We start from the raw sequence: 11,470 nt of genomic DNA, 5'->3' as shown, positions 1-11,470 counted from the left end.
GTAGTTAGATGCTTGGTCTTTGAAGAACAAAAATGAATGTTTTGATGTAAAATAATTTTACAGGAATTCTTTGAAAATAAAAATGATTTGTTGGTTTTAAAAGTTGTGTTGTTAGAACCTGTAAATGAGGCTTTTAAAAGTTTTGGAACATTTAAGGTGTAATATGAAGAATCAGAAAAAGTAGATTATTGATGGAAGATTGTTTGTGAAGTGTTTTGAAACTTTACGAACCTAGTCAACATTATAATTAATATAGCTTTCATGTAAGCAAATATTTTATAGTTGCATTGAATATCATGAAAGGGCATTTTCAGAAATGTCTTTATGAAAAGAGATCATTTTTTCTAGTTAATGAAATGGTTACCAGTGACTAGAATTTTTTTTCAGCTTCTTATGGTGTAATTAAATTTTTATAGCAAGCATGGAAAAAAGTACTGAAAGGAAACTAATTAACAATATGTACAGGGTACTGTGTGTTCTAGCTGAAATTTCATTCGTCATTTAGTTTCTATTTTGAAAAAAGAATTTGGACTGCATCACCACTTAAGGATTGCTAGTTTGAATGAGATGAAATTGGGATTTTCTTAAGGAGACCTTGGATATTTATTGCTATAGCTTTCAGAAAAAGAAGTAAGTAGTTTTAGAATTGAATACATAATAATACTTGAAAACTGGCTTCAGTTTTATATCATATGTAAGCAATATGGGAGAAGAGATTTGAAACCTTTTGAAGTTACTAAAAACAGCAGTGAATACTCAGTTTTGATGTACGGTATACTGTCCATTGTACTCTTTACAGATGGAAGTGGTAGTCATTATGCATAATGAACTGCATCAGTGTCATTTCTCTTTGCAGGTTTGGGTAGATTTTGTTAGATTAAATAATTTCTTTGTGTCTGTGTTTTGTATTGGAGGTTATTTGCAGCCTAATAAAATGGACTAACTCAGCTCTGTATCAATATGACAGCATTTCATACTTTGTTTGGGAAGGGAAAATGAAATTAAGAAAAATTCATGTAACTTTCATTAAATTTCAGATTATTCTGAAATTCTGTGACATCACAATTAGAGGTTTTATTTCAGACTCTAGTTTGTGTTTTACACTTAAGGGTTATTTGTTATGTGGTTCAAATGAAGAATTTGTTTTATGGTGCTGTAGTGCAGTTGCAGGTAATGTTATAAAGTTGGCTATTTCCATGTCTTAGATATTTAATCTCTGATATTTAAAATGTATATTTCTTTTCCAGGCCATTTTTTCTATTCACAGTTTCAAGTTCCTGGTGGAAGTAATGGTGTATTTTCCTGGAGATTTATCTATATTTTGCTTGCACTGTGAGGAAAAATAAAACAGTGGAAATGTATGTTAGTTGTGATTTTGTATTTTATGCTTCATAATACAAAACTAAATCCAAACTAGGGCTCATTTGTAAAAGCTTAAGAATTAAAAAAGTTTTTATTAATATACTTGATAGTGAATCTAGTATTACAGTATTTAGAAAACTTTGCTGTACTTACGAAATGGAAACAGTATGGGTATATTAGTTAATACAAACAATTTAAAATCTCCACCAATTGCATTCCATGAAAGAGGTCTTACTAGAGAAACCTAAGCTATTTTTGTTTTGAAATTTCCAAAGTTTGCATGTTGTGCATATGCATGGAATTCATCAACATTTATCCCTTGTGGCATGGCCAGTCCTGTGAGAATCTTGATAACTCCCCAAATGCTTTGCTTCTGTTATGCACTGGATTCTTTCAGAGGAACTTATTTGGGTTAAAATTGGACTGTATGCACCTTTGTTCCCACTGATTATCCAAAGACAGTAACTGATAATGCCCTAGATGGAGTGTTATACAGTGATGTAGGTGTACTTGAACCACAGCCAACAGGTCTGAAGATTTCATGATGCGCCCTGTCAGCCTGTTATTAGGAAATCAGATGCACTGCTGACTCGTAGTTGCCAGGTCATAATAATTAAGGCCTTAGTCTTGTTGGCTGCAGCTGAAATAAAACTCTCCTTACTGTGTTATCCCTTTCAGTATATTTTGATCATAGGTTTTTAGTAATAGCAGTTTCTTAAAGCATAAAAGCAACCAGCTCTGCAAGAACTAAGTAAATTAGTGCAGTGGTATGGTAATACTATTTAATAATAAAAACTGAAAGCATAATACAGTATTTATAAATCAAAAAGTGAACTGTAGTTGGTTTTTTAGCTGCACATTTTCTTAAACTGATGTAAAGAAGAGGGTTATCTTGCATTTTGATATAAATATATATATGATTTATGTTTGGTTGTCACCAGTTTAGATTTAACCAACTTTTACTCTATAATAGATTGTCATAAAAGATACCAACTACTGCACTGAAGCATTGAGGTGTTGATGTTGGACCATTTTGATTGCTGCAAAGATGTTAAAATTTTTAATGAGCTTCTCTCTGAGTTATATCAATTTTAGCGACCACATCTCTCAGTTTGTTCCCTCGTTAGTGTTGTCAGACCAGTTAATTACATGTTTTGAAATGTGTGTTTTGGTGGTTTGCCTCTTGAGTTTTGGGTCTGAAATTTGGTAGATATATTGTTAGAAGTTTAGAGTATGTAAATTGTTTGCTTTCACATGCTTGTGAATTTTATCCCCTGGCAAATTCTGAACTACCGAAGGAAACAGTTATTTTGGTGGATCATTGACTGTATTTGATGGGGATATTGACTGCAGTTACTGATTAATTAGGACAATAAATTTATCCCTAGGGACACAAATTAAGTACATTGGCAAGGAATATTACTGTAATTACATGGGTCGAGTTTTTAAAAGACAGGTATCATTGATTTTTTGGAAATTTCAGTGAGAGTACATGTTTATGAAGTGCTTTTGCAACGCACAAATTGAACTTTGGAGTCTTTAAGTTCATTCTGTAAGGAAAGGAAGTTAGTGTACATACTGCAGCATGGAGTCAAATATAGTGCCTGTTTGTTTTTTCTCTTGCCATGAATATATTAATTTTTCTGATGCAGGATTATTATACAAGAATATTGAAGTAGGGTTCCATTCTTTGGCGAGAATGCATACATAAATGAAATTAAGTTGGCGTTGTTATAACCGAGTTGAAATTTTCATGGAATTCCAGAAATAAAAATCTTTTAGTTTTCTTTAGTGGTTTAGTTGCAGTTGGGTTTTATGTAATTTTATATTGAACTTCTGCAAATTCTCCAAAATTTTGAACTGTGTGACTCTCTTAATTGAAACAAATTAGCCTTTGAATTGTATGATGGACATTACATAATGATTCCTGTCACAGCTTCATGTATGCTTTTCTCATAGGAAGGTATAGATATTGTGAATTATTTTGGAACCCCCCTTTGATAATTGTGGGGGTAATAGGCTGTGATGTTAATCTCGATTGCAATGAAATAAACAGCACACAAATTTGATGATTCACAAATATGTAATAACCAGTCCCTAGATGCATTTTTTTTGTCCGTACAGGTATGTGCTTTTCTGCCTTTCCGCTATAATAGTCAAGGTTGTACTCTGCTTTAGTTATTAAATTTGGTTGTTAAGCTTTTTACTTTTTACTGTTATACTGTCATTTGTGTATGAATTAGGATAAAAGAGAATAAAAATAAAAACTTCCCTTTTGTTTTCATTTATTCCGTAGACTTTTATGAGCATTATGATAACTGTGTAAAAATCATAGTCTCCTTTTCTATACTTGAAATCAGTTTTCAAGTTATTGATAAAAGAAACTGTTGCCTATGTTGTTGTGAGTGAAACTAGAAAATACTAAGACGCTTTGCAGCAATATCTATTGTCTTGCTTTTCTTGTTGTATCCATTCCTTTTAGTTTCTTCCCATTTAACTAGCCAGCTTCAGTAACTGCCTTGTTAGATTTTTCACCATTTGGTTGAGAATAAGTCCTGCAGATGAATGCTACAGAAGTGAAACTATGGCTGTAATCTTGTTGCATTACATTATTATAGAAATATTACAATAGTGTACTGTTATGGAAAAGAAAGATGTGCTCAGTGTAATATGAAGTAACATAACTATTGGAATATTTAATTTTCACAGCGTTTGTTACCACCGCCGCTGATAAATACAAGGTCAAACATATTAGTAGACGATAAAAGCTAAACACCGACAGGAAGACGAAGAGATACACTAAACGGAAGGTGCAAGAAACTTCAAAATAAACAAACCAAGCAAGACCAAACGTGACTAAAAACTGAAACTGTTGCTATAAAAATAGTTATGTTAAATAAAGCCAACATATATTAAGGTCTCTGCTAAATTTAGAAGAAAAAATAATGAGAGTATATCTTGGAGGCAATATTTCTTGGGCATATACTGTACAACAGTTCCCCTACAAGGAATCTGTACCACATGGCAGACTTCCACAAAATCAGTGGGACTTTTGCTGCTGTACCAGACCACTCTCATTTCTATAAAGGAAAAAGAAATAGCAATACATGAAAAATCACCATAGTCCATAGTATTTCATTCCAACTGTCCATTCGGCAACGTAGGTTTTAAGCAAATGTGGCATACGCATTGCTCGATTAGCTGAAATCAGTGTCAAGGATATCGCAGGCTTTCTGTGATAAAGATGCAAAACATGTCTTCAGTAATACACCTGAACTCTTATGTATAGAAAGAATCCTCACACCTTACCTAGATCATAAACACGCTGGTTGATATCGATATAGGCCTATATAACAAAACAAGCACACGAATGACAAGCCTGTATTAACAAAGTCTACCCAGGTCAAACGGGAACGAATGATGCAAATATTTTTCTTATCTCATTGTGGATAAATAAAAAGACATCTGACTATGCGAGTGCGAATAAAAGGTATTTTAATAATTTCTTACATGTGAATCACATGAGTAAGTTAATATTCGAAATAGCATTGCTGCCTGGGGTCTGGGGAGGTGAATGGAAATAGCCACTGCAGTTTGTCTAGAAGGTGGGAACTGTCAATTACTACAAAGATGGCAATGTTGTTTTCTTTTCGGAATACTCTGCATATTTATATAATTTTCCCTTGAGCATACAAACCATTATAACAGCTCAGTCAGTGATTGGGCTCTTTCGGGACTTTTAGCCAAATAACCTTTCGGAACAAAAGTTTGAAACCCTATTGAGTTCCCGTCATCCTTAGTGTTGATAACATATATGTCTAGACTGTTAAGAGCGTTACTTCAGCGAAAGCGGCAAATCCTGAAAAGAATGAGGAAAACATCATAAACAAAACACAAGGCACTAAAATCAGTCATCGGCAGTTGCCAAGCACTGTTGGGAAAAAGACCACAGAATAAACTGGAAAATATGAGATTCTACATACATGCGGCATACAAGGCTTAAATCCTATTGAGCTCCCGTCATCCTTATTGTTGATATACAGTACATGCGGCATAGGCTACATGGCTAGCCTTAGATCTGCGCATTTTTTTCATTGTTGGGCCTTGGAACGATACTTAGATGTAACGGATAAAAGGTTACATTAAAAAAGTAATTTTGACTGAAATGGAATTAATGTGGGAATAAAAGAAGGCCAGTAAAATAAAATATCTGACGAATCAGTAGCATAGGCCTTGCTTCATTGCTCCATGCTTCATATTCTAGCAGAAAACATCATTAAAGGTTATTTTTAAGTTTAGGAACGTAGATCTTAATGTATCATAATAAAATTATTTCTATACAATCAACCGACGATATCGGAAACGTTGATTGTTAGCCCATCACGCGCTGCCTACACGCATTGCCACATCTTCACCCGTGGGTGGACAGATGAAATGAAACCAACTATATCCTAGCAAGAAGCTTTGAAGCAGTTACCAGGCCAATGTCCTGGGCGAACACTAAGTGAAAAAAAAAGGAAACAGAACTAACTAAAATAAACTCTAAAATAGTTATAAAAAAAAAAAAACTCCTGTAGAAGGCTTAGAAAATGTTATATTTTCATGTAGTAACTCAGCATTCATAAAAGATAGAATCTGTTGAAATCATAAAACATCTGGCACCATAGGTTCAAAATCATATGCATTCCAATTTTACTGTCATCCTTAGCTGAGAAACGTATATCCAAAAGAGTAGAACAATGCCATAATCCCCATATAAGGGGTTAGCGCCATCAGTATACCTCATGTGGTGCACTATAAGCATTATCAGTTTGTTTGCAGCTTCCCTTCGAGCCCGGACTGCACCCAATCTTAGCCTTTTACCTTACCTCCATTCTTCCACCTTAATGTCCAACCACTCATGTTCCCTTTATTTTCCCCCGTCTTTTGCTCTGAATGGCTGTAAGTGCCTCAGTGCTTGGCTTTATAGCCGAATTTGGTTTTGACAAAAATGCCATAATATTTTAGTGGCGAAACTTGAAAAGACCTTAGCAACGCAAATTAATATGAGCCTACTTCTTTAACCAGCCCTCTATAATAATAATAATAATAAAAAAAAATGGTTAATGCCAGGATAACGTGGTATACGCAAAAGTCTGTGATCATTATTCCACCTCATTTTGAATCCCTAAACAGTAGATAAACATGAGATTCACCAGCCCACTTAAAAGGCCTTATTGCAGAGGCTTTGACCGTAAACAAGTAGCCACAGCAATATTCTTTGATAATCTGATGGTATTTGACACCACATGCAAATTCTCAGCTCTCAGAACACTGCATAAAGTTGTTCGTCGCCGCTCACCAATATTAACTTTTGATTGTACTTTCAAAACATACGAGCAAGAAACCGGTGTTCCTCAAAGTAGTATTCTTAGTAGCACACTACTGTATTTAAATTGGTAATTAATGACATCACAAAACAGTTACCTACCAATGTCAAAATTTATGTTGATATTGAACAACTTTGTCCTGTTGTACACAGCATCAAATCTGCCACATACCCAACCAATCCTTAATTTGGCCATAAGTAATGTTGGCTCACGAAGTTCCTCAGTTGGATTCAATTCTGCATTCTTTTGAAAGTGTGAGGCTCCTCAAGGGTAGTCTTATGGTTTATCAGCACGTCTGCAGGGCATACCTGATTCGATTTTCCTAACACGGTTTTCTTTTCATCTGGCAGGACTGAGACTGAAATTTAGAACTTGCATCTTTAACGAAGAGAGCAAAAAAAAACCCTATGGCTATTACAAAGACAGGACGCAGGGCTATTAACCTCATTACAAAGGGATGTACTAAAAATCGTAAGGGTAACACTTTCTGACGAAACCCACTTTCAGGGGAAAGAGAACTATTACTAATGTGTTTGTGTTTATGTATATAATTATATATATATATATATATATAATTATGTATATACTGTATATATATTTATATATACACTGTATATATTAAGTCTTGGATAACTTTGGACGAACTGTGTGCCGGCCTGTCAGTGATACTTCCGCTGCAGGTGCATGTGTCGACGTTGGAGGTTTGCACATTTGGATACAGCGAGGGTGCCTGACGCATGCATTTGTGCTTGCCTGACGACGATCAGGATTTAAGTACATGGAGACAGTGTGAGTGCATATGTGTGTTGCACTCTCGGATGGTATATTAACAGGGGGATAGACTCTTGCAGGGGAACTTCATTTTGAGACTGGGTCTGTTTTGGTTAGTGGTGAAGTGTTGGAAGATCGCCACTGGAAAATCTGTTATTTGTTGCCATAGAAAGTGTGTACCATAACTCATGAACACTTATGTCTTTTCCAGACATTTTGTGGAAAGACCTAGTAGTGCTGCAGTGAAATCCTGCTGTGTCTTCCTTATGCATTTTCCTGTTCTTTATCTCCATTGTACATTTTTCTATTTTGAATATGAATGTTAATTAACACCATTTCAGGCTTTAATATATGATATGTTTCTTTCAACAGGAATTCTGGTTTCGTCCTGTGAGGACGAATATTTTGGGAAGTGGTGTTATTCTTTTACATACAGGGTGTTTCAAAATTAGAGCCCCCCCCCAACCCTACAGCATAAACTAAAATTGATATGGACAAAAACAAAAGTAATTCAGAACAGGTATTTATTTAAGTTCCTCTCTGAGTATTTAATATTTTGTGTGCCCTCCATCTGCCTGTACCACAGCCTGCATTCTTGAGGGGCATGATTTCAGCAAATCGCAAAAAAGCTGAGACTCAAACTCCATTTCCCTGAGCACTTCGGTCACCTCTCTTCGCAGGTTGTCGAGGCTTGGTATACCATCATAGTTCACTGTGCGCGCTTCAACACGATCCTTTAAGATACTACCAATGTTTTCACACACATTAAGGTCAGGGAATTCCTGGAAATTCGCTTGATGAGAAGAAATCGATACCACTGTTTCCTTGAAACATGGTGCCTTATCATGCAAAAATGTGACTTCTTCAACAGATAACACATTTTCAGGATCTTTGAGGAAAGGAAATACTCCACCAGTAAGCACAGTTTCTTTGAAGTATTCGCCAATCCATGACTGTCCTTTTTCTTTGATGATCCACATTAACCGTTTGGCTGTGAAACAGAGTAAAATTCCCAAACATTCAGGAAATTTCACAACTTGACGATAGCGCACGTCATCGCTGATATCATCCATCCAACTTTGCAGCCCAAATGATGTTATTTTTATGAATTGGCTTCCTGACTGTGTAAATGAAGAATTCATCTGATGCGGCAACATGGAGAAAGTCAGCTTCATCCCAATCTTTAAGAAATGAACCACAAAACCATGCACGGTCTTCTCTCTGTTGCTGAGTGATGTTGGGCTTGCTGATAACATGAAATGGCTTGATACCAGATTTTTTCAACTCACGATATACAGCACTATAACTTCTCTTCTCTCCCCTTTTTGTTTCTAGTTTACGTAAAGACTTTCTTGGTCTACCCACTGCCTCAGCTATGATGTCTTTTGACTCCTGAGACAGGACTTCAGGCCTTCCAAGATTCTCACTCTTTTCGCGATGACAGTCATATGGATTTTTGTTCCAGTTTCTTTTAACAGAGGATTCATCTCTTTTAATGTATTTAGCTATCCAGGAACGTGAAATGAAGGATGCGCCAGCATGCCTGGCCTCTCTGAAGGTTATAGCCCGGATTTGGTCAATCCATCTGATTTCCTCCGAGTCGTTAGCCATGGATGTATCTAACTCCGTCACTCAGTCTGAAAATACAAGAAATGTAAAATGAAAAATAGCTTAATAGAAACTTAAAATAATGTACTTGGAGATAGGCTATAGCAGAAAACTTCATAACTTTCCATTTGTTCTGTGGAGGGGGGGGCCCTCTAATTTCGAAACACCCGGTACTATATGACAATTATTGTGAGTCTAGAATAATTATGACCTTATTACTTTATCTGGTGACCAGGATGTTAGTTACTAGTATTAGCTGGTTTAGAATCGTTAACCTGAACGTTTGTGAATCAGGATTTCCCCGTGATGATTTCCATTTATAGGGGGTGGAATTCACTCCATTTCATGATCGTAACTTTTGCTGAACCACTTTAGTTAAATTTGCAAATAAAGTCTAGTTTTGTACGTCAGTGTTTAATTCCAGTAAGCCTTTGTTTAAGAATAGATTCAGTGAGAGAAGTCGACAAAGGAGAAGGAATTTACTGACCCAGGGATGAGCCACTGCTACCAGAGGCATCTTAGGATAGTAAGATAATTGATTCTGTTCTTAAAACAGATACACAAATAAAAGATGACCCTATTTGACCTGGGGATAGGGTCATTTAAAACACACACACACACACACACACACACACACACACACACACACACACACACACACACACATATATATATATATATATATATATATATATATATATATATATATATACTCACCTCTCTTAATGGCCTTAACCTATCATTACTATTTTATACCAACTTGTAGTCTAATCTCTCTCTCTCTCTCTCTCTCTCTCTCTCTCTCTCTCTCTCTCTCTCTGGACCATGTTCATTTCGTCAAATAAGAGGAAATCTGTGACATTTTTCAGATATGGATTCATATCTCATCCTTATAAATCTTCGCTCCCAAAAGCCTAATCCTTACTTTCACAACCGGAAGGAGGTTGCTTCCTTCTTAGCCCACACACAGTTGATCACGGAAATTATATGCAGACCGCACTATCGCTTAATGGCGGTTATCCGTCCACATACGGAGCAAACACAAATTTTGCGTCACTCCTCTGTTCAGAGGGTCAGCACCGAGAACCCGCCAGTGTTATAACACCGTCTTTTATTAAAGGCATTGCTGCTGCCGGCACTGCTACTACTGCTGCTACTGCTAATGATAATGACAACACTGATAATAATGATGATTAAAACTAGCATCATTCTTGTCTCTATGACAATTAGTGGCTTCATAACTCCACCACAAAACCATAAAGAACCAACGGTAGGCTATATTAAGAACAAAAGCCTTTTGGCATATTTGAAAAAACCAGCATCTGCTCTGAAATGAAATACAGAAAAATCATGTTCTTTTTTTTGAAAGGCAGAATAAATCAATGTGACATGACATCTATAATCCTGAGATAAATTCTTCAGTGAAAAGAACTTCGCGAAGGTAATCAGTATTTTATTTTATTAATGTAATTTGTTAAGGGAATCATGAAATAAAAACTAAGGCTGAAAAGATCCGGGATGAACGTTCTTCTTATTTGGTTCCTCCTCGTAATTTTTGTTGCAGCGAGCAGAGTTAAGCATCAGTAATTCAACGGCATAATTACATAATATCGAATCTAGCTCTCCATGTAGGGACCGCGGGAGAAACCTATGCTCATGACCTGCTCGTTATCGGTGAAAAAAAAAAAAAAAAAATGCATGCAATTAGGAGAAGAATAAAAAACAGATGGTATAACAACGATTTGAATCCACTAGAAAGGATAATGCTAATTAATACTACATTAATACTTGTAGCCTTAATCTCTGTCTCTCTAGCTGTCTCTTAATCTCTGTGTCTGTCTGTCTGTCTGTCTGTCTGCCTGTTTGTCTAAAGGACTCCTCTCCCTCACGTACAACCTGGTAGTGATGAGTCACAGTTACCGACGTCACCTTATACGCCCGAAACTCTACAGCTTGGAGTCAGACAACGGCGCCCACGCTTGGTGCCAACGCCCTTATCCAGAACTCTTCCCGGGTTATGGACCTGACATAACCTCGTCCGGTTTTGAACAAAAGCGTTAAAAAAAAAGAGGGAAGGAGAGATGACCAAGTGTGATAGGCATGTTACTGAAATAGCAGACACTGTGATCATCACTTTGATAGGTCAGATATTGTTCGAGTAAAATTTGCACCTCCTCACACATCATTTATGGGAGGTTCAGAATAAAATTTTGTGTTGATGAATAACAAATCTTGAGGGAAAATAAATCGTCTGTGCTCCGTAATTTATCTAAGACATGATTTGGTCGACGATGGGGACACTAAGTTTGGGGCAACAACTGCTAAATGCTTAATTACCGAAACGTTTTATCTGTGGATAT

The sequence above is a fragment of the Macrobrachium rosenbergii genome, chromosome 21 (genome assembly GCF_040412425.1).
Source record: "Macrobrachium rosenbergii isolate ZJJX-2024 chromosome 21, ASM4041242v1, whole genome shotgun sequence".
NCBI lineage: Eukaryota > Metazoa > Arthropoda > Malacostraca > Decapoda > Palaemonidae > Macrobrachium > Macrobrachium rosenbergii.
This window is presented reverse-complemented; position numbering follows the sequence as displayed.